Raw genomic sequence first — 24,358 nt, 5'->3', positions numbered from 1 at the left:
CTTGACGACCGTTCCACAGTTGCATGTTCATTAATTGTTTATGGTTCATTGAGCAAGCATGGGACACAGTGTTTAAACCCTTTACAATGAAGATCTGTGAAGTTATTTAGATTTTTACGAATTATCTTTGAAAGACAGGGTCCTGAAAAAGGGACGTTTATTTTTTTGCTGAGTTTATTTGGCTGTTTTCGCTGCATAACATGAAGAACTTGTCTCTTTTCAGGTCTAGAAGTGACTGCTAAATGCTAACTCACGTTCATATAAACTGGTTAGCATAGCTAGCATACATAAATCAGTGGTGGAAGTTAAAGTTGTTATTAACTATAATGCAGTTGATTGGAGATGATGACTTGAACATGTATTGGGGTCGACATCCTTACAAGCGTTATACTCCGATTTTTACCTCAACATAGTGTGAAATTCACATATAAACAATAGCCTAAATGTATGCTAATTTTGCTAAGGGCAATGAGGAGACTTTGGACAGCCCTTTCCTCCATGCATTTCCATGGCAATTCCATTGTTTTGGTTGAGTTCGACTTGGCCTTGACTTGAGAATCGACCCCATTCTAGTTGGGACTCGATTTGATAGTCGGATCTTGTGGTCTTGTCGAATATTGTGATCTTGTCGAATATTAGGGTCTTGGTCCCATCTCTGGTATTTATTCAGTCTGCGGTTGTGACTTTAGTGTATTTACATTCTTTAATCCACATTTACACACACGAGACACTTATCTTCTAAGGCGACAAATCCTCACATACACACAATATCAGAGTGATGTATGTATTATAATATTTGGATATCTCACTATAAGCAAGGTACAATGCACTGCAGCAGGAAAGTTTTATACTGTCTGATTGCAAAGACAATGTGAGACGGGTGGGAATGTGGTCTACTGCGCCACTAAGTGGCCATAAAGAGGAATTGCCACATATGAGCCATGCCAACCCTAACCTAAAACATGCAAATTCCGGCTGATTGTAAAGGCCCAGTGCAGTCAAAAACATGATATTTGTATGTTTTATATATATTTCCACACTGAGGTTGGAATAATACAGTGGAATTGTGAAAATTATGTTAATGCCATTTTAGTGTAAGAGCTGTTTGAAAACAACGTCTGAAATCTCTGCCTGTTTTGGTGGGATGGAGTTTTGGCCTGCCTGGTGACATCACAAATGTTCCCCTCCCCACTCCCAGACAGTCGAAGCTAAATTCTTGCTTGAGATTTGCTCTTTGCTAAGATGCTATTTCTGTGTCTTTTTTTTAACCATTTTAATTTAAAACAATCACAGTAAGGTACTTAATTTTTACCCAGAAATGATTTGATATCGAGATATAAATGGCTGCAATGGACCTTCAAGAAAATAAAGTGTTCATTTCATTATTACCTATGTTTCTGTCAAGTAAATGTAATGTTAGGACAATGTTTTAAAGAAATGATACCTTTGAGAAAGTGGCCCTTTCGAGAGCTGTATACAGGGATGAAATGTCACTGACAAAACAATGGCAACCAAACATCCTTTCATAATCTGAGACGCTATAATATAAAACAAGTTTCAGCAACAAAGTTCCACAGTAAAACTATCACTTTTTTCCATGAGGAGCACAGAGTCAGAAGCAACCCCTAGCTAACCCCGACAATCGTGTTGATGGGTTTGAAGCAATAATGGTAAAAGCTACATTTTCCCCTCCAATAGACCAATAGAACTTCTGCCATATTAATTATACATATCCCATCTTTTCAGATCTACACAAGTGCCTTTGACCAGGGCAAGGAATTATTTCTAGACAGCACCACAGCATATTAATTACATAATTTAGTACAATGACTAACACATTTTTGCATACTTAGCAAAATACACATACAGTTTAGCATTTGTTTTGAATGTGCTCTGTGATTGACTATGTTGGTCTTCCTGCTTACAGGTTTTATAGGTACAGTGCATTGGGAAAGTATTCAGACCCCTTGACTTTTTACACATTTTGTTATGTTACAGCTTTATTCTCAAATGGATTAAATTGTTTTTCTCCCTCATCAATCTACACAAAATACCCCATAATGACGAAGCAACAACAGTTTAGTTTTTTTTGTGTGCAAATACTATGTTTACATTAGTATTTCAGACCCTTTACTTTGTTGATGCATCTTTGGCAGCGATTACAACCTCAAGTCTTCTTGGCACACCTGTATTTGGGGAGTTTCTCCTATTCTTCTCTGCAGATCCTCTCAAGCTCTGTCAGGTCTCTCTAGAGATGTTCGATTGGGTTCAAGTCTGGGCTCTGGCTGGGCCACTCAAGGACACTCAGAGACTTCTCCCGAAGCAACTCCTGAGTTGTCTTGGCTGTGTGCTTAGAGTGGGTGTCCTGTTGGAAGGTGAACCTTCGCCCTTCTTCACCACACTGTCTGTGTGGGTGGACCATTTCAGTTTGTCCGTGATGTGTACGCCGAGGAACTTAAAACTTTCCACCTTCACTGCTGTCCCGTCGATGTGGATAGGGGGGTGCTCCCTCTGCTGTTTCCTGAAGTCCACGATCATCTCCTTTGTTTTGTTGGCGTTGAGTGAGAGGTTGTTTTCCTGACACCACACTTCGAGAGCCCTCACCTCCTCCCTGTAGGCTGTCTCGTCGTTGTTGGTAATCAAGCTTACTACTGTTGTGTCGTCTGCAAACTTGACGATTGAGTTGGAGGCGTGCATGGCCACACAGTCATGAGCGAACATGGAGTACAGGAGGGGGCTGAGCACGCACCCTTGTGGGGATCCTAGTGTTGAGGATCAGCGAAGTGGAGATGGTGTTTCCTACCTTCACGACCTGGGGGGCGGCCCGTCAGGAAGTCCAGGACCCAATTGCACAGGGTGGGGTTGAGACCCAGGGCCTCAAGCTTAATAATGAGCTTGGAGGGTACAATGGTGTTGAATGCTGAGCTGTAGTCAATGAACAGCATTCTTACAAACGTAATCCTCTTGTCCAGATAGGATAGGGCAGTGTGGAGTATGATGGTGACTGCATCGTCTATGGACCTATTGGGGCGGTAAGCAAATTGAAGTGGGTCTAAGGTGACAGGTAAGGCGGAGGTGATATGATCCTTAACTAGCCTCTCAAAACACTTCATGATGACAGAAGTGAGCGCTACGGGGCGGTAGTCATTTAGTTCAGTTACCTTTGCATTCTTGGGTACAGGAACAATGGTGACCATCTTGAAGCATGTGGGGACAACAGACTGGGATAGTGAGAGTTGAATATGTCCGTAAACACACCAGCCAGCTGGTCTGCGCATACTCTGAGGACGCGGCTAGGGATGCCGTCTGGGCCAGCAGCCTTGCAAGGGTTAACACGTTTAAAATGTCTTACTCACGTCGGCCAGGGAGAAGGAGAGCCCACAGTCCTTGGTAGCGGGCCGCGTCAGTGGCACTGTTTTATCCTCAAAGCGGGCAAAGAAGATGTTAATTTGTCTGGAAGCAAGACACCGGTGTCTGTGACGTGGCTGGTTTTCCTTTTGTAGTCCGTGAGAATCTGTAGACCCGGCCACATACGTCTCTTGTCTGAGCCATTGAATTGCGACTCCACTTTGTCTCTCTATTCTCACATTTTGCTTGTTTGATTGCCTTGCGGAGGAAATAACTACACTGTTTGTATTTGGCCATATTCCCAGTCGCCTCCATGGTTAAATGTGGTGGTTCACGCTTGCAGTTTTCGCCTGAATGCTGCCATCTATCCACGGTTTCTGGTTAGGGTAGGTTTTAATAGTCACAGTGGGTACAACATCTCCTATACACTTTCTTATAAACTCACTCACCGAATCAGCGTATACGTCAACATTATTCTCTGAGGCTATCCGGAACATATCCCAGTCCACGTAATCAAAACAATCTTGAAGCGTGGATTCCGATTGGTCAGACCAGCGTTGAATAGTCCTTAGCATGGGTACTTCCTGTTTGAGTTTCTGCCTATAGGAAAGGAGGAGCAAAATGGAGTCGTGGTCAGATTTGCAGAAAAGAGGGTGGGGGAGGGCCTTGTATGCATCGCGGAAGTTAGAGCAGCAGTGATCCAGTGTATTGCCTTCACGAGTGCTACAATCAATATGCTGATAGAATTTAGGTTGCCTTGTTCTCAAATTAGATTTGTTAAAGTCCCCAGCTACAATAAATCCAGCCTCAGGATATATGGTTTCCAGTTTGCATAAAGTCCAGTGAAGTTCATTGAGGGCCATCGTGGTATCGGCTTGAGAGGGGATATACACGGCTGTGACAATAACAGAAGAGAATTCTATTGGGAGATAATATGTCTTCCTCTTCTCTTGCAGCGTAGTTTTGGGTCGGCCTGGGTACTGCAGACAAAGGACCCGCTTCGGGAAAGTCGTATTCCTGGTCGTAGTGCTGGTAAGTTGACGTCGCTCTGATATCCAATAGTTCTTCCCAGCTGTATGTAATAACACTTAAGATTTTCTGGGCTAACAATGTAAGAAATAATACATAAAAAATGAAATACTGCAAAGTTTCCTAAGGACTAGAAGAGAGGCAGCCCTCTGTCGGCGCCATCATCGTCCTGAGTGCCTTTTACTGAGGAATGGCTTCTGTCTGGCCACTCTACCATAAAGGCCTGATTGGTGGAGTGCTGCAGAGATGGTTGTCCTTCTGGAAGGTTCTCCCATCTCCACAGAGAAACTCTATAGCTCTGTCAGAGTGACCATCGAGTTCCTGTTCACCTCCCTGACCAAGGCCCTTCTGCCCCGATTGCTCAGTTTGGCCGGGCGGCAAGCTCTAGGAAGAGTCTTGGTGGTTCCAAAACTTCTTCCATTTAAGAATGATGGAGGCCCCTGTGTTCTTGGGGACCTTCAATGCTGCAGACAAATATTTTGATACCCTTCCCCAGTTCTGTGCCTCGACACAATCCTGTCTTGGAATTCCTTCAACCTCATGGCTTGGTTTTTGCTCTGACATGCACATTCAATTGTGGGACCTTATATAGACAGTTGCCCTTTCCAAATCATGTCCAATTAATTTAATTTACCACAGGTGGACTCCAAGTTGCAGAAACATCTCAAGGATGGTCAATGGAAACCGGATGCACCTGAGCTAAATTTGTAGTCTCATAGCAAAAGGTCTGAATACTAGCCCCGGCCTGCTAGCGGTCTGAATCGCCGTGTCTCCAGCTCGCCTAGCTACTCTCTGGACCCTATGATCACTCGGCTACGCATGCCTCTCCCTAATGTCAATATGCCTTGTCCATGGCTGTTTTGGTCAGTGATTATTGTCTTATTTCACTGCAGAGCCTCCAGCCCTGCTTAATATGCCTTAGCTAGCCCTTTTGTTCCACCTCCCACACATGTGGTGACCTCACCTGGTTTAAATGGTGTCTCTAGAGACAAAACCTCTCTCATTGTCACTCAATGTCTAGGTTTACCTCCACTGTATTCACATGCTACCATACCCTTGTCTGTACATTATGCCTTGAATCTATTCTTCCGCGCCCAGAAACTTGCTCATTTTACTCTCTGTTCCGAATGCACTAAACGACCAGTTCTTATAGCCTTTAGCCATACCCTGTAGAGGTCAATCCAGGCCCTGCAGTGTCTAGCTCCACTCCCATTCCCCAGGCGCTCTCATTTGTTGACTTCTGTAACCGTAAAAGCCTTGGTTTCATGCATGTTAACATTAGAAGCCTCCTCCCTAAGTTTGTTTTATTCACTGCTTTAACACACTCTGCCAACCCGGATGTCCTAGCCGTGTCTGAATTCTGGCTTAGGAAGGCTACCAAAAATCCTGACATTTCCATCCCTAACTATAACATTTTCCGACAAGATATAACTGCCAAAGGAGGCGGAGTTGCAATCTACTGCAGAGTTCTGTCATACTATCCAGGTCTGTGCCCAAACAATTCGAGCTTCTAATTTTAAAAATTAACTTTTCCAGAAACAAGTCTCTCACCGTTGCCGCTTGTTATTGACCACCTTCAGCCCCCAGCTGTGCCCTGGACACCATATGTGAATTGATTGCCCCCCATCTATCTTCAGAGCTCGTAGTGTTAGGTGACCTAAACTGGGACATGCTTAACACCCTGGCCGTCCTACAATCTAAGCTAGATGCCCTCAATCTCACACAAATTATCAATGAACCTACCAGGTACAACACCAAATCCGTAAACATGGGCACCCTCATAGATATCATCCTGACTAACCTGCCTTCTAAATACACCTCTGCTGTCTTCAACCAGGATGTCAGCGATCACTGCCTCATCGCCTGCGTTCGTAATGGGTCTGGGGTCAAATGAACACCCCTCATCACTGTCAAACACTCCCTAAAACACTTCAGCAAGCAGGCCTTGCTAATTGACCTGGCCCGGGTATCCTGGAAGGATATTGACCTCATTCCGTCAGTAGAGGATGCCTGGTTATTCTTTAAAAGTGCTTTCCTCACCATCTTAAATAAGCATGCCCCATTCAAAAAATGTAGAACCAGGAACAGATATAGCTCTTGGTTCACTCCAGACCTGACTGCCCTTGATCAGCACAAAAACATCCTGTGGCGTTCTGCATTAGCATCGAATAGCCCCCGTGATATGCACATTTTCAGGGAAGTTAGGAACCAATATACTCAGGCAGTTAGGAAAGCAAAGACTAGCTTTTTCAAACAGAAATTTGCATCCTGTAGCACAAACTCCAAAAAGTTCTGGGACACTGTAAAGTCCATGGAGAATAAGAGCACCTCCTCCCAGCTGCCTCCTGCACTGAGGCTAGGAAACACTGTCACCACCATCACTGGTCAACATAGCAGCACCCACCCGTAGCACGCGCTCCAGCAGGTATATTTCACTGGTCACCCCCAAAGCCAATTCCCCCTTTGGCCGCCTTTCCTTCCAGTTCTCTGCTGCCAATGACTGGAACAAATTGCAAAAATCACTGAAGCTGGAGACTCATATTTTCCTCACTAACTTTAAGCATCAGCTGTCAGAGCAGCTTACAGATCATTGCACCTGTACATAGCCCATCTGTAAATAGCCCATCCAACTACCTCATCCCCATATTGTTATTTATTTATTTTTGCTCCTTTGCACCCCAGTATCTCTCCTTGCACCTTAATCTTCTGCACATCTATCACGCCAGTGTTTATTGCTAAATTGTAATTACTTCGCCACTACGGCCTATTTATTGCCTTACCTCCCTAATCTTACCTCATTTGCACACAGTGTATATATACACTTTTCTATTGTGTTATTGACTGTATGTTTGTTTATTCCATGTGTAACTCTGTGTTGTTGTTTGTGTCGCACTGCTTTGCTTTATCTTGGCCAGGTTGCAGTTGTAAATGAGAACTTGTTCTCAACTGGCCTACCTGGTTAATTAAATAAAGGTGAAATCCATTTTTTTTTTTTTTTTTTACTTATGTCAATAAGGTATTTCTGTTTTTTATTAGTAATACATTTGCAAACATTTCTAAATACCTGTTTTCGCTTTGTCATTATGGGGTTTGTGTGTAGATTTATGAAGAAAATGTATTATTTAATCAATTTTAGAACAAGTAACAAAATCTGGAAAAAGTCAAGGGGTCTGAATACTTTACGAATGCACCGTAATTGAGCTCCCTTTAAAAGAGGAACACATGGTATGCTCCGGGGGCTCAGAAGCCAAGATAGGGAGACGAAGCCAGCGGTTGGGATCCAAGCTGCCATGCCGCTCTCAAGCAAGGGCAAGGGATTTTTAGTGTTTTTATTGAGCTTCATTGTTAAAGTGAAATTAAGGTAAAGAGTATTGGTTGTTGCTTGGCAACTTGGAGAACAACCAGGTAAAGCGCACAGTTTTTATTACATTTCATGCTGTGAACATTCTACATTTAGAGCCTTAATATTTAGTACAGTCATGGCCAAAAGTTTTGAGAATGACACAAATATACATTTTCACAAAGTCTGCTGCCTCAGTTTGCATGATGGGAATTTGCAAATACTCCAGAATGTTATGAAGAGTGATCAGATGAATTGCAATTAATTGCAAAGTCCCTCTTTGCCATCCACATGAACTGAATCCCCAAAAAACATTTCCACTGCATTTCACCCCTGCCACGAAAGGACGGGCTGACATCATGTCAGTGATTCTCTCGTTAACACAGGTGTGAGTGTTGACGAGGACAAGGGTGGAGATCACTCTGTCATGCTGATTGAGTTCGAATAACAGACTGGAAGCTTCAAAAAGGAGGTGGTGCTTGGAATCATTGTTCTTCCTCTGCCATACATGGTTACCTGCAAGTAAACAGTGCTGTCATCATTGCTTTGCCACAACAAGGGCTTCACAGGCATGGATATTGCTGCCAGTAAGATTGCACCTAAATCAACCATTTATCGATCATCAAGAACTTCAAGGAGAGCGGTTCAATTGCTGTGAAGAAGGCTTCAGGGCGCCCAGAAAAGTCCAGCAAGCGCCAGGACCGTCTCCTAAAGTTGATTCAGCTGCGGGATCGGGGCCCCACCAGTACAGAGCTTGCTTAGGAATGGCAGCAGGCAGGTTGTGAGTGCATCTGCACGCACAGTGAGTCAAAGACTTTTGAGGATGGCCTGGTGTCAAGAAGGCCAGCAAAGAAGCCACTTCTCTCCAGGAAAAACATCAGGGACATACTAATATTCTGTAAAAGGTACAGGGATTGGACTGCTGAGGACTGGGGTAAAGTCATTTTCTCTGATGAATCCCCTTTCCGATTGTTTTGGGCATCCGGAAAAAAAAGCTTGTCCGGAGAAGACAAGATGAGCGCTACCATCAGTCCTGTGTCATGCCAACAGTAAAGCATCCTGAGACCATTCATGTGTGGGGTTGCTTCTCAGCCAAAGGAGTGGGCTCACTCACAATTTTGCCTAAGATCACAGCATGAATAAAGAATGGTACCAACACATCCTCAGGAGAAAACTTCTCCCAACCATCCAGGAACAGTTTGGTGACGAACAATGGCTTTTCCAGCATGATGGAGCACCTTGCCATAAGGCAAAGTGATAACTAAGTGGCTCGGGGAACAATACATCGATATTTTGGGTCCATGGCCAGGAAACTCCCCAGACCTTAATCCATTGGAGAACTTGGGGTCAATCCTCAAGAGACGGGTGGACAAACAAAAACCCACAAATTCTGACAAACTCCAAGCATTGATTATGCAAAATGGGCTGCCATCAGTCAGGATGTGGCCCAGAAATTAATTGACAGCATGCCAGGGCGGATTGCAGAGGTCTTGAAAAAGAAGGGTCAACACTGCAAATATTGACTGTTTGCATCAACTTCATGTAATTGTCAATAAAAGCCTTTGACACTTATGAAATGCTTGTAATTATAACTTCAGTATTCCATAGTAACATCTGACAAAAATATCTAAAGACACTGAAGCAGCAAACTTTGTGGAAATTAATATTTGTGTCATTCTCAAAACTTTTGGCCATGACTGTAGTTGTACTTACGGCTCCTGAGTGGTGCAGCGGTTTAAGGCACTGCATCTCAGTGCTAGAGGCGACACTACAGACAACCTGGTTTGAATCCAGGCTGTATCCCAACTGGCTGTGATTGGGAGACCCATAGGGCGGTGCACAATTAGCCCAGCGTCGTCCGGGTTTGGCCGGTGTAGGCCGTCATTGTAAGTAAGAATTTATTCTTAACTGACTTGCCTAGTTAAATATTTTTTTTTAAATAAATGGTGATTAACTTTAACTTTTGTGTGGCATCCTCACGTTTGCTGTGCTAGTTTGCTGTGTATCCACTGAACCTAACCGGAATGCTGTGTATTCACTAGAAATCTACCATGTGCTGTGCTATACTTATTTAACTTTGTACCCAGTTCAAGTCTACATTGGCTCTGCCCTATCCTGGCAACTTGTGGCGTTAACACTACTTCTAGGCCAGGATTCACAGCAAGGAGGTTCAGAAATCGCATTCATGGTAAACACTGCGCATTTATTTCAGCTCAAACGTAAATTACCTTTCAAAGTCAAGAGCAATGCGTTGCTCTATAATGTGCCTTATATTGAATCCTGGCCCTAGTCTTCCAACATGATGAAGAAGAAGCATTAGAACAGTGACGAGGACACTTGGTCTGAGCCCAGAGCTCCATATCAACCACAGAAGTATGTTGACGTTAGCTTGACATTAGCCTGAGCCGCTCACCGGACGAGAGACTCAACTGTTATGACAGGAGCCACAAATTAAGAAGCAATATTGTATCCCCCTCAGACTGGTTCAACATGTCTGCCTTTAGGGAATGAACATCACACTTCCTGAGATCCTTGGTTTGGATTGGATCCACTGTATCAACCTCAGCGGTTCTAAATCACTATACAAACACTGCCAGATAGCACATTAAGGAAATGGACTGCAGGCTATGTCAAACAGCCACCCTTCACTCTCTCAGCTAGTACTAGTCTTCTCACAATCCCACAAAATGGTGTCAGAGAAGGGATAATTCCTATGGAAAATTTTGCATAGAATGCATAGCCCCTTGTTAATTATCCCTTTCATACCATGGCTATAATTTAACACATTTGCTGGTAGAAATGTGTGTAACATCCACTGAAATAGCTAGGGCTCAAACCACCCAATTTATAAGTCCTTATAAACCATATTGTCTAAGTGGATAGACCATCTTGGCTGAGTTTTCACTGCTTATTGTACCTGTATCTTTGAATTGAATAACAGCAACCTATGGGCTAACTATGTGATCAATAAGGCCCGAGGGAGTATGGTATTATATTTAAGCAATAAGGCCCGAGGGAGTATGGTAGATGGCCAATATACCATGACTAAGGGCTGTTCTTCAGCACGGCGCAACATGTGGTATATTGGCAATATACCACAAACCCCAGAGGTGCCTTATTGCTAATGTAAGTTGGTTACCAACGTACAGTTGAAGTCGGAAGATTACATACACCTTTGCCAAATACATTTAAACTCAGTTTTTCACAATTCCTGTCATTTAATCTGAGTAAAAAGTCCCTGTTTTAGGTCAGTTAGGATCACCACTTTATTTTAAGAATATGAAATGTCAGAATAATAGTAGAGAGAATGATTTATTTCAGCTTTTATTTCTTTCATCACATTCCCAGTGGGTCAGAAGTTTACATACACTCAATTAGTATTTGGTAGCACTGCCTTTCAATTGTTTAACTTGGGTCAAACGTTTCGGGTTGCCTTCCACAATCTTCCCACTATAAGTTTGGCCCATTCCTCCTGACAGAGCTGGTGTAACTGAGTCAGGTTTGTAGGCCTCCTTGCTCGCACACGCTTTTTCAGTTCTGCCCACACATTTTCTATAGGATTGAGGTCAGGGCTCTGTGATGGCCACTCCAATACCTTGACTTTGTTGTCCTTAAGCCATTTTGCCACAACTTTGGAAGTGTGCTTGGGATCATTGTCCATTTGGAAGACCCATTTGCGACCAAGCTTTAACTTCCTGACTGATGTCTTGATGTTGCTTCAATATATCCACATCATTTTCCTTCTCATGATGCCATCTATTTTGTGAATTGCACCAGTCCCTAGTGCAGCAAAGCACCCCCACAACATGATGCTGCCACCCCCGTGCTTCACGGTTGGGATGGTGTTCTTCGGCTTGCAAGCCTCCCCCTTTTTCCTCCAAATATAACAATGGTAATTATGGCCAAACAGTTCTATTTTTGTTTCATTAGACCAGAAGACATTTCTCCAAAAAGTACGATCTTTGTCCCCGTGTGCAGTTGCAAACCGTAGTTTGGCTTTTTTATGGGGGTTTTGGAGCTGTGGCTTCTTCCTTGCTGGCTTTTCAGGTTATGTCGATATAGGACTCGTTTTTACTGTGGATATAGATACTTTTGTACCGGTTTCCTCCAGCATCTTCACAAGGTCCTTTGCTGTTGTTCTGGGATTGTTTTGCACTTTTCGCACCAAAGTACGTTCATCTCTAGGAGACAGAATCCGTCTCCTTCCTGAGTGGTATGATGGCTGCGTGGTCCCATGGTGTTTATACTAGCGTACTATTGTTTGTACAGATGAACGTGGTACCTTCAGGCATTTGGAAATTGCTCCCAAGGATGAACCAGACTACAATTCTACAAAAAAGGTCTTGGCTGATTTCTTTTGATTTTCCCATGATGTCACGCAAAGAGGAACTGAGTTTGAAGGTAGACCTTGAAATACTTCCACAGGTACACCTCCAATTGACTCAAATTATGAGGCTTCTAAAGCCATGACATAATTTTCTGGAATTTTCCAAGCTGTTTAAAGGCACAGTCAACTTAGTGTATGTAAACTTCTGACCCACTGGGATTGTGATACATTGAATTATAAGTGAAATTATCTGTCTGTAAACAATTGTTGCAAAAATTACTTGTCATGCACAAAGTAGATGTCCTAACCGACTTATCAAAACTATAGTTTGTTAACAAGAAATTTGTGGAGTGGTTTAAAAACGAGTTTTAATGACTCCAACCTAAGTGTATGTAAACTTCCGACTTCAACAGTACTTAGAGTAAAAATAAATGTTTTGTCATACCCTGAATGCTGATTGGCTGAAAGCCGTGGTATTTCAGACCATATACCACGGCTTTCAGCCAATAAGCATTCATGGCTCAAACCATCCAGTTAATAATGATTAATAAGACATCCTCCCTGGGTTTGGACAAGCAATCAGTTATCATTGGCGCTACCCTCAGTATCCACAGCTGCTCACCTCCCTCGGATGCATTCAAAAGGCCAGGCTATGAGTGCCCAGGGATTGATCTGAGCTTCCCATAGACTGCCTTAAATTAAATGAAAATACTATTGTTTCATATCAGCTGTGTGTGTGTGTGTGTGCGGCGTCAGTGCATGTGTAAATTCAATGAGAACCATTCCTTCACCATAAGTACAGTACGTGAAAGAGAGGGAGAGAGAGCACCAGGTGGAAGACAAAGCTCGTCCACTGAAAAGGTCTCTGCATGGGACAGCTTCTACATGGCAACCACTCACGTGGTCACGGCGACGGCACGTGGCACAATGCTGCATGCATCCAAAAAATAACCCCTTTTCATATCCCTCTGTTCTTTGTTGTCTTCTCATCCATCCTCTCATCCCCCTTCCAACGGACATCTTAGAATTACTTTTGAAGGGTATTTTAAACTGAACAAAAATAGAAATGCAACATGTAAAGTGTTGGTCCCATGTTTCATGAGCTGAAATAAAAGATCACAGAATTTTACATACGCACAAAAAGCTTAACTGATTTTCTTATATGAACTGTAACTCAGCCAGAACCAGAACCAGCCAATCAGAATTTGTTTTTCCCCACAGAAGGTATTTATTACAGACAAAAATACTCCTCGGCACTCCCTCAGACTGATGTGGAGGTCCTGGGGTGGCGTGGTTACATGTGGTCTGCGATTGTGAGGCCGGTTGGACGTACTGCCAAATTCTCTAAAACGACGTTGGGCGGCTTTTGGTAGAGACATTAAATTCTCTGGCAACAGCTCTGGAGGACGCTTCTTCAAGACTGTGTTGTGTGACACAACTGCACATTTTAGAGTGGCCTTTTATTGTCCCCAGCACAAGGTGCACCTGTGTAATGATCATGCTGTTTAATCAGCTTCTTGATAAGCCACACCTGTCAGGTGGGTGAATTATCTTGGCAAATTAGCAATACTCACAAACAGGGACGTACACAAATTTGTGCACAAACTTTGAGAGAAATAAGCTTTTTATGCATATGGAACATTTCTGGGCCATTTTATTTCAGCTCATGAAACATGGGACCAACACTTTACATGTTGCTTTTATATTTTTGTTCAGTGTAGAATGCATGACCAAAACTGCATGACCAAAACGGAGTATTTCCCATGTAGCTGATGGAAATAGCGAGAGAAATTGTTAGAAAGGAAGGGAGGAAGAATACATTACACTAGACAGTGTCACACAGGGCTTATAAGGACGAAACACAACATGTTACAAAACGCCGGAGATGATGGCTTCTACCCATCTCAGATAGTTGCTACGACAACCCCTCAGTTAGTGCAGCACACGTTTGGTCCTCATTCAAATCAGATTAACATATCAGTCCAGACACACTTCCTGCATCCTGCAGAGAGGAAGATGTGTTAATCGATTACATGTCATTTCCTGTGAAGTAATATGTACTTCTTTATAAAATCGAGGGAGGGGGGAGGCTAAAAAGAAACAACTCTCAGAGCACAAAGGTTGTTATAACACAATTTTGTCTGTAAAATATTACCCTGTTGGTGCATTGATTCCTTAGGCATTGATACTGTATCTGTGACCGACAGATGCATATCTGTATTCCCAGTCATGTGAAATCTATAGATAAGGCCCTACTCAATGTATTTGAATTGACTGATTTCCTTAGGCAAATCTATCGTTTTGGGTGAGACGAAATGTGACTCTGGATTCGCAAGCACTAATAAAGGCGAATAATCTATTGTTGGATTTATTGAATTGAAATGATCATTTTTAAACTTAAACTTTAAACTCAACTGAAAAGGTGCTATTGATGTTTCACTGTTGTGTCAATGTGATTTGTGTGTGATGACAAAGGGCTTAGTTCCACATTACGTCCACAAATAAGTTTTATTTGTATTAGTGCATTATGATATTGTCTTGGGGACAACAGTTGACGGATTGCATTAGGCTGTGGAGTGAGCAGTCACATCCTCTGACTAATACTAGATACGTGATAGATTTAAATACTAAGAAGGTTAATCAATCACCCACATAAACGTGGACTAACTGGAAGAGAGGAAGTGAGTTAGAGAGAGTGTGTTCACACACGTTTGGATCACTGGCAAGACTGTTAGTCTTAAACTGTATCAACAAGAACTTGAGGCCTCGCAAGCAGAACACATACAAACAACCGAGCAAAGATCGCATGGCATCCATTGCAGTATGAAGAAACATAGCCTAACCCTAAACAATGTTTAATTCTCTAAGCTCGGCCTTCCTCATACACAAACCTGAGAGTTTCAGCCCAAAACGGGAAGGAAGGAAGACAGAATAGTTTCAAAATGAAATTACTACTACTAGTTACAAAATGAAATTACTACTACTAGTTTCAAAATGAAATTACTACTACTAGTTTCAAAATGAAATTACTACTACTAGTTTCAAAATGAAATTACTACTACTAGTTTCAAAATGAAATTACTACTACTAGTTTCAAAATGAAATTACTACTACTAGTTTCAAAATGAAATTACTAATAGTTTTAAAATGAAAGCTACAATGAAAGCTCATGTATGTGTATGTAGTCATAAATACCTAAAATTGGAAGTTACAGGACATTCTTAGAATGACAATGAACCATTCTTAGAATAATTGTTTTAGCAGTAACTGGACCGATATTCCAAGAACAGGCTGGGGAGCCTTATGACCAGACCAGACATGGTTTGACTAGACAGCCTTCCCTGAAGAGCGCCCTCATTCATAGAAAAACAATTATGCCAGCAGCAATGCCAACAGCTACAGTTCCTGATTGAGGGTCAAGATAAGATCCTCTAATCTTGTGGGTCTTTTTCTGGCCACAGATGAGCACATGAAGAGTTTATTTCAAAAACACTATATGCACCAATTTTCCAGAAATTTATATTTATGGTTACTTTATGTGTGTGTAAAATATGAATGTGTTTTGATGCAAAATGCTATATATCCATTGTTTACCTGGAATGGAATGTTCTTATCCTGTATATTTAAAAATACAGGATTTTCATCGAAAACCAGATGTTATAGTGAAACGTAAATTCTGGTCTTCATTTTGAGAGTTCGTTGCAAAAGTTATATATTTTGGTATTTTTTTGTAAATCTGTCTATTTCCCCCTAGCGGTTCAAATCAGGTGCCTCTATGTCACCTCAAGGGGGGGGTTCGGTATGAAATACACTACCTTCTAGATGTGCTGGGTGGTACCACCTCAAGGCTTACTCAAGGCTCCAGAGTGGCGCAGCGGTCTAAGGCACTGCATCTCAGTGCTTGAAGTGTCACTACAGACACCCTGGTTTGAATCCAGGCTGTATCACAACCGGCTGTGATTGGGAGTCCCACAATTGGCCAACCGCCCTCCAGGTTTGGCCGGTGTAGGCCGTCATTGTAAATAAGAATTTGTTCTTAACTGACTTGCCTAGTTAAATAAAGGTTAAATAAAAAATATATACAGTTGAAGTCGGAAGTTTACAAACACTTATGTTGGAATCATTAAAACTCGTTTTTCAACCACTCCACACTCCACAAATAATTTTTACAGACAGATTATTTCACTTACAATTCACTGTATCACAATTCCAGTGGGTCAGAAGTTTACATACACTAAGTTGACTGTGCCTTTAAACAGCTTGGAAAATTCCATAAAATGATGTCATGGCTTTAGAAGCTTCTGACAGGCTAATTGACATCATTTGAGTCAATTGGAGGTGTACCTATGGATGTATTTCAAGGCCTACCTTCAAACTCAGTGCCTCTTTGCTTGACATCATGGGAAAATCTAAAGAAATCAGCCAAGACCTCAGAAAAAAAGAAATTGTAGACCTCCACAAGTCTGGTTCATCCTTGGGAGAAATTTCCAAACGCCTGAAGGTACCACGCTCGTCTGTACAAACAATAGTACGCAAGTATAAACACCATGGGACCACGCAGCCGTCATCTCGCTCAGGAAGGAGACGCGTTCTGTCTCCTAGAGATGAACGTACTTTGGTGCGAAAAGTGCAAATCAATCCCAGAACAACAGCAAAGGACCTTGTGAAGATGCTGGAGGAAACCGGTACAAAAGTATCTATATCCACAGTAAAACGAGTCCTATATCGACGTAACCTGAAAAGCCGCTCAGCAAGGAAGAAGCCACTGCTCCAAAACCCCCATAAAAAAAGCCAGACTACGGTTTGCAACTGCACATGGGGACAAAGATCATACTTTTTGGAGAAATGTACTCTGGTCTGATGAAACAAAAATAGAACTGTTTGGTCATAATGACCATTGTTATGTTTGGAGGAAAAAGGGGGAGGCTTGCAAGCCGAAGAACACCATCCCAACCGTGAAGCACAGGGGTGGCAGCATCATGTTGTGGGGGTGCTTTGCTGCACTAGGGACTGGTGCACTTCACAAAATAGATGGCATCATGAGGAATTAAAATGATGTGGATATATTGAAGCAATATCTCAAGACATCAGTCAGGAAGTTAAAGCTTAGTCACAAATGGGTCTTCCAAATGGACAATGACCCCAAGCATACTTCCAAAGTTGTGGCAAAATGGCTTAAGGACAACAAAGTCAAGGTATTGGAGTGGCCATCACAAAGCCCTGACCTCAATCCTATAGACAATTTGTGGGCAGAACTGAAAAAGTTCTCAGTTACACTCAGTTACACCAGCAGTCAGGAGGAATGGGCCAAAATTCCCCCAACATATTGTGGGAAGCTTGTGGAAGGCTACCCGAAACGTTTGACCCAAGTTAAACAATTGAAAGGCAATGCTACCAAATACTAATTGAGTGTATGTAAACTTCTGACCCACTGGGAATGTGATGAAAGAAATAAAATCAGAAATAAATAATTTTCTCTACTATTATTCTGACATTTCATATTCTTAAAATAAAGTGGTGATCCTAACTGACCGAAGACAGGGACTTTTTACTCAGATTAAATGTCAAGAATTGTGAAAAACTGAGTTTAAATGTATTTGGCTAAGGTGTATGTAAACTTCTGACTTCAAATGTACATGTCTGTCATTGAACAACCCCATGCCATGAGTAGATGAGAAAAAAACAAACCAGTCTCTTTCATAAGTTCTTTAAAGAAAAAAATCTAATTTACTAACATTTCTGAAAATGGATAAATAGCGTTTTGGAATGAAACTCTTCACATTGTTCTACACATGTCCTCCTCGAGAGAGAATCTGTCGGGTGTGATTACAGATGACACTGATGTGTTGGTCTCATTGGTCTTCTGGCACAGAGTGAGAGGATATAGTGTATAGCTATACATCCTCAACTTAAACACTGATCAATGCCGTGCCTGTGTTCACTCTTTGATGGGCGAGAGAACACATACTGGGTTATTGTCTGTGTATAAACGCCTTGGCAGAGGAGCTCCAGTGCTGGCCATAATTCAGCTGCATCATCTATCTCAGAGTCCAACCTGGTCTCAGAGCATTTCGTATTATTCTGTATGTAAATCTGAGACACTCCATTTAGTATGATATGGTATGTATTAATTTGTGGATGTCTATCACCCATTTCGTATGATATCTTACGAATTACAATTCGTATTATATGTTAAGAATTTGCAAACGTATAATATTTTATGAATTTGAAAAACGTATGATACAGTATGTTAAGAATTCACGCTAGGTGGCTAACGTTGCCTAGCTGGCTAACATTAGCTAGGCTAGGGTTTAGGCTTAAAGTTGAGTTCAGGAGTTAGGTTAACCGGTTAGGGTTATCTAAAAGGGTTAAAGTTCGGGGAAGGGTGAGCTAACAATGAAAGTAGTTGCAAAGTAGCTAAAAATTAGAAAGTAGCTGAAAAGTTGTTAATTACCTAAAATGCTAAAGTTGTCCATATGAGATTTGAACTTGCATGTTTGTGTTATACGCCCACTCATCCACCCCGACCAGCCGTCCTATTTCCTTTTTGCCATAAATAACCATCTGTCTTATGTAACCATACCAAATGTAACATATCATACTAATTTCAGAGGCACCCATTTACCTTTACTATGTTACGTCTCGTCTATGAGACCAGGCTGCAAAGTCAGTGCTGTTGTTGATGATGAGAAAATACACATTGGACAGAACTGAGCTCACAGGTCTGTCAAACTTACCATAGGAAGCCAAGAACATGCAATCGTGCACTTTTTTAATGGGTTAAAAATGTGGAATTCGTCATAGAGCTGTCATGTGCCATGTTTGCCGACTAAACTCAACTCCACGATTAATGATGTTGTTGAGCTGCAACTAGTGTGTGCGGACTGTAATTGGACAACATTGCATGCTATTCTTTGGGTGCTGAAATCCATAGTAATCGATTAAAAAAGTGTATGTGATGTCGGAGCTCCAGTCCGCCCAGACTAGCCGCTGCTCAATTCCATCGTAACTCTTGGAGTTGAATTTAGTCGACTAATGCCATGTAATGGTTGCTCGGCTAACTGGTTTACTACAGTAGGCTATGTATTGCCTTTTCACAAGAGATCTGATGATCTACTGTATGCATATGATTAACAATGTTTCGCTAACAAGTCGACCCGCATGGTCTGTCGATAGACGAATTGGAAAGATACACTGTACATTGTGCGGTTCCTATTACACAATTAGACTATTGCAATTCGTTCTTGGTCAGAAGTGCGATTACTGTCGACACCCAAAATCATAGCATGCCATTCTCACGGCAATAACTATTATGCGCATATTACGCACGCTACAAATGTGACACAATATGTCTGAATGCACGCATAATTGGCAACAATGTCAATATTTTATGTTGTCAATATGGGTGACGCAGGAGTACAAATGAAGACTAACATTTGAATGGCAACAGTTATCTTTCTGAACGTTTTGTAGCGCGTAAAACTGTGAATGTTATAGGCCTATTGATAAACCCTTATGACTTCCAAGGTAGACTGACACGACACACTTACCTGGCCAGGACAATGTACAGGCTCCGTGTCGCTTACTGTAACCGTCACCAACTAAGAGGAGACCTCCCTCAGTAACAGCCCTCTATTGGGACAGCTATGAAAAGCAGATCAAACGACGGTCTTTGGGAATGCCAACTGGTGCCACTTTCACTTTCACACTGTGTTGGCTGTCGCTTATAGTCAATATCGTTAACTTTTCATTTTCTCCACCTACTTGCGCGTAGGACTACGCTCTCCTCCGCGTCGCGAGGAAAACAAACGAACCGAGACGGGTGGAGAAATGGAGATTCACAGAATAGTGGGAAGGAACATAGCGGATGTCTGAGAATGTTATGTTTTGCGGTCTCTGCTCCTTTATTTATTGCCGCCTCCTAGGCGCCCTCTGTCTGTGCAATAGCGTTTCTTACACAAACAGTATTTACTAAGGCTTTAGAGAGCAATAGCGTATTTTTTAAGCACAATGGCTGGTTGGAATCTTATTTATAAGGCTAATGGCAACTACATCTACATGTCCAAAGATCCAATCAACCATAGACAAATGATAGTACACCTAGCTTCACGTTAAAATACTGTCCTTTGGGCAAATCAGATGTCAATGTAGCCTACATAAACCCTATCTTACTCCTGGCGAATTTACTTTCACATACAGCTTGTGTAAGAAAAGTTGAGTTACTTTAAAATATTAAATGCTATTTAGGTAGTGTACGAAAATGAGTATGGAAGCTGATCAATGTCTAAATGTGTTTGACATGATAGCTCAGCTGAATCAAACAATTTGTTTCCAAGGCTAAGCAGGGTACATAAGAGTTAGGCTACTGGATGGTCAACTTCTCACAAAAGTGCATTACCCCTCATATACCAGAAGGAGTCACTGTTCAGGCAGGAATCATTAGACTGTGGCTCCACATTTTATTTCAATATACCTCTATTCAGGTTGATCGCATGACATTTATTCAAACATACCATTTTACTATCAACATTGAAACAAGGTCAAATAACATGTCTAATCAAATATGAAATTCAACATAAATACATTTCAACTACTCAACGGACAGTTTATTAGGTACACCCATTTAGCATCAGGTCGGAACCGCCTTTGCCTCCAGAACAGCCTGGACTATTCGGGGCATTCTACAAGGTGTCGGGAACTTTCCACGGGGATGTTGGTGTGACCAGTGTAGATTCCCTCTGCGAACGTATTCAGACCCCTTGACTTTTTCCACATTTTGTTATGTGGAAAAAGTCACATAACAATTCTAAAATGGATTAAATAAATGTTTTTCCTCATCAATCTACACTCAATACCCCGTAATGACAAAGTGAGAACAGTTTATCAAAATCTTTGCAAATTTATGACAAATAAAAAACAGAAATACCTTATTTACATAACTATTCAGACCCTTTGCTATGAGACTCGAAATTGAGCTCAGGTGCATCCTTTTTCCATTGATCATCCTTGAGATGTTTGTACAACTTGATTGGAGTCCACCTGTGGTCAATTCAATTTATTGGACATGATTTGGAAAGGCACACACCTGTCTATTTAAGGTCCCACAGATGACAGTGCATATCAGAGCAAAAACCAAGCCATGAGGAATTGTCCGTAGAAATCCAAGACAGGATTGTTTCGAGGCACCAATCTGGGGAAGCGTACCAAAAAATATCTGCAGCCTTGAAGGTCCCCAAGAACACAGTGGCTTCCATCATTCTTAAATGGAAGACGTTTGGAACCACCAAGACTCTTCCTAGAGCTGTCCGCCCGGGAGAAAAGCCTTGGTCAGGGAGGTGGCCAAGAACCCGATGGTCACTCTGACAGAGTTCCAGAGTTCCTCTGTGGAGATGGGAGAACCTTCCAGAAGAACAAACATCTCTACAGCACTCCACCAATCAGGCCTTTAAGGTAGAGTGGCCAGACTGAAGCAACTCCTCAGTAAAAGTCACATGACAGCCCGCTTGGAGTTTGCCAAAAGGCACCTTAAAGACTCTCAGACCATGAGAAACAAGATTCTCTGGTCTGATGAAACCAAGATTGAACTCTTTGGCATGAATACCAAGCTTCACATCTGGAGGAAACATGGCATCATCCCTATGGTGAAGCATGGTTTGGCAGCATTATGCTGTGGGGATGTTTTTCAGCGGCAGGGACTGGGAAACTAGTCAGGCTCGAGGGAAAGATGAACGGAGCAAAGTACAGAGAGATCCTTGATGAAAACCTGTTCCAGAGCGCACAGGACCTCAGACTGGGGTGAAGGTTCACCTTCCAACAGGACAACAACCCTAAGCACACAGCCAAGACAATGCAGGAGTGGCTTCGGGACAAGTCTCTGAATGTCCTTGAGTGACCCAGCGAGAGTCCGGATTTGAACCCGATCAAACATCTCTGGAAAGACCTGAAAATAGCTGTGCAGCAACGCTCCCCATCCAAACTGACAGAGCTTGAGAGGATCTGCAGAGAAGAATGGGAGAAAATCCCCAAATACAGGTGTGCCAAGCTTGTAGCCTCATACCCAAGAAGACTGAAGGCTGTAATCGCTGCTAAAGGTGCTTCAGCAAGGTACTGAGTAAAGGTTCTGAATACTTATGTAATTGTGTATTTCCATTTTTTATAAATTAGCACCATTTCTAAAAACCTCTTGTAATGGAATTTCAATGTTTGTGATTTTCTTATAACTAATGTCTGTGTCCTATTCATGTGCTGTTATATAAACCAATTTCTGTGTTCATGCAAGTGGCTGACTGTACAAATCCTCACTATCAGTATCTGCAATTTGGCAGTACGCCCAGACCTTGTTTTGAGAATGAACAATATCTCCGTTTCAAGGTCTCAGCTTAGAGAAAGAAGCCTCATGAGGTGTTATGAACCAGTATAAGTCGGTCACATGAATGAAACAAGACTGTAATTATTTATTAATTATGCTAAATCATGCAAATATAACTTGTCTGTGTATAGCACTATATAAGACAACTGCTGGGACTGCCCCAGCAGAGCTCCTGATTGACATGTGTACTATGGTGCATTGAGTTGGTTGGAACCTCTCCAGCGCGCTGATAATAAACAATGATTCATTTAAGATTGACTTTCAGTGTCCCCGTGTAAGAATTTCCACGACACTGTTTTTGCTTTGGCATTATGGGGTATTGTGTGTAGATTGAGGGAAAACAAAACTATATAAATCCATTTTAGAATAAGACTAACGTAACAAAATGTTGAAAAAGTCAAGGGGTCTGAATACTTTCTGAATGCACTGTATGACCAAAAGATCATGGTTGGTGTTTTTTTTTAAACACCCATAAATGAAATATTGTGCTGCCCTTATGCACCAACTCCTCTCTTCCACATAGATACAGTAGACAGGTCCGCAAATAAGAATAACAATCGTCTAGTTAGATAATGATACAATATCGTGCAATGTACAGTATAACCTATGGGCCTTGGCTAGCCAACTTTCATAAATGACAGCCAGGCATTATGTACATGACGTGCACTTGCAAACTAACAGTAAAATATTGTCAAAATATCATAAACAAAAACACATGACAACCCTGATAAAGAAACAAACATCCATAAATGAAATGTTGTGCTGCCCTTGTACTTTACAAAGGAGTTGATGCACAAATGAACAACAGGGGACATGAATAGCCATGCTAGCCCAATGACAACATGTAGCATACAGTAGAAAGTACAATAGCTAGCCAGCATGTACAGTGTTCACCAATCAACAGATGAAAAGTTAACAAATGCATGAAATGCATAAATATCACAATATACTGGTAGAAGACCATAATATTACAATGTCAGTGACAATATAAACTCAATATCTGTGTATTAACATATAGGTTTGAATATGATTTTCATGGGACAATTTGTTTGTAACCTACCTCTTCCACATGGATACAGTAGACAGGGAAGATGTAAGGGGGCAAGGGATGTTTATGAGGGGGAATGCAGAAGGAAGTGTGGATAGTATGAAAAGAACTAAAACTTCTCAACATCTAAGTTGATTCCCTTATCAATATCAGGGGACTCTGTCCAATCAATGTCCTTTGGTGTTTACAATTTGTTGTACCATAGAGTCTATCAGTCTTTAATACACTTCCAGTCTACACATTTTCAAACCTAGAAGTGGGGTGATTGCCTTCATGGGGGCTCTACCTAGATTTTTCTGGGGCAGGATGGCATTTAGAGGCAAGGTAAGGGAGGGAGATGAAGGGGCACCAGCCACAGGAAACTCATCTGAGTGAATGTTCATCTGTGGGTTACTTGGGTTGAGGCTGCCAGTGTCTTCATCAGCGTCTTCAGCCGAAGACTGTTCTTGGACCCAGGAAGTAGTGCGATTCTCAGCACATCCATCTTGCCAGGAGAGAGCATCCTCCATGGAAGGTTCAGCTGCTGCACTGTTGAACTCCAATCCAGAAGCTTCAGTCTCAGGAACATGTCACTTAGGTGTCACTTGCCATAACATTGTTGCTCTGGAAGCTGGGGTCAGATGCATCCTGTGTCTCATCCAAGTGGAGGAAGTTGACTTGGAGCAAAAGGTTTCTGTGCACCACCCTCTCATTTCCAGAATGATCCTGGATCTTGTAGATGTGGAGTACAGGCTTTGAAGCCATGGCAGGCAGTGTAGATGTCTGGTTCCCACATGTCGGCAAGCTTGCATTTTCCTCTGCATCCCTTGTTAGCCACGAGAACTTGGTCGCCAATGGAGAGAGGCTGGCCCTCAACTTTCTTGTAGTACGGTTCAGACTGGTGTTTCTGTTACACTG

General features: G+C 42.1%; 1 protein-coding gene across 1 annotated transcript in view; it reads right to left on the bottom strand.

Moving 5' to 3' along the window:
• LOC111956294 (guanine nucleotide-binding protein G(I)/G(S)/G(O) subunit gamma-12-like) overlaps window positions 1-19,854 on the bottom strand; it is a 55,098-nt gene extending 35,244 nt beyond the window's left edge. The window contains exon 1 of the mRNA XM_023976741.2: window positions 19,595-19,854. The gene's annotated coding sequence lies outside the window, so the exon portion shown is untranslated. The remainder of the gene's footprint in view (window positions 1-19,594) is intronic.
• Between the last annotated feature and the right edge of the window lie 4,504 nt (window positions 19,855-24,358).

The sequence above is a fragment of the Salvelinus sp. IW2-2015 genome, linkage group LG32, assembly GCF_002910315.2.
Source record: "Salvelinus sp. IW2-2015 linkage group LG32, ASM291031v2, whole genome shotgun sequence".
In the NCBI taxonomy this organism is placed as follows: Eukaryota; Metazoa; Chordata; class Actinopteri; order Salmoniformes; family Salmonidae; genus Salvelinus; species Salvelinus sp. IW2-2015.
The sequence above is the reverse complement of the archived record's forward strand: the minus strand, read 5'-3'. Positions and strand labels throughout refer to the sequence as shown.